This window comes from Punctularia strigosozonata (genome assembly GCF_000264995.1).
Source record: "Punctularia strigosozonata HHB-11173 SS5 unplaced genomic scaffold PUNSTscaffold_29, whole genome shotgun sequence".
In the NCBI taxonomy this organism is placed as follows: domain Eukaryota; kingdom Fungi; phylum Basidiomycota; class Agaricomycetes; order Corticiales; family Punctulariaceae; genus Punctularia; species Punctularia strigosozonata.
In genome coordinates this window covers 10,082-10,710 of record NW_006767461.1, presented here as the reverse complement: position 1 = coordinate 10,710, position 629 = coordinate 10,082, and positions in this window count along the sequence as shown.

Below are 629 nucleotides of genomic sequence, written 5' to 3'. Positions count from 1 at the left end.
AACTCAGGGTCCGATCCTGGCTGTGTATCATTCCTGGGTTGGATTATGATTATGAAGAATAAGGAAGATGCATTGACACATACTTGTTCAATTCCGATGCCAGTTTGACCAGTACCTCTGAGGTAGCCTCTGATACATGACCAGAGGTGTTCACAGAGTCCAGCCTGCAATATACCACTTAACAGCGTGCCCTTACGGAAATCAAGTGGGAGTCTTACAGCTGCACAAGTAATCCGTGGTTGTGGTCGGGGGGTTCGTTCCTAGAGAGTCTGTAAGTTTAGTGGACCTGACGCAGGTTTCATAAACACACTTTGTAGTGTCTTCAATCGTTTTGCCAGCTTTGTTCTCAATAACCAAATGTCTGAGGGGACGTCAGTGGGTAGGTCACAAACAAAGAGATATTGATACTTACTGTCGTTTTGCCATTCCAGAAGATTTTTCCTGTTCACGTTTTCTCTTGCTGGAGGATATTCCCCTGCTGAGTGACATCAGTAAGTCAATCTGTCAATGTCTAGGATGGAGGAAGCAGGATGCGAACCTACTCTTCTCTTTAGCGGGGGCTTTCTCGGCAACAGCGACGCCATCATCCTTTGACCTGATCAACGGTATGAGAGCCTAATCATACACAT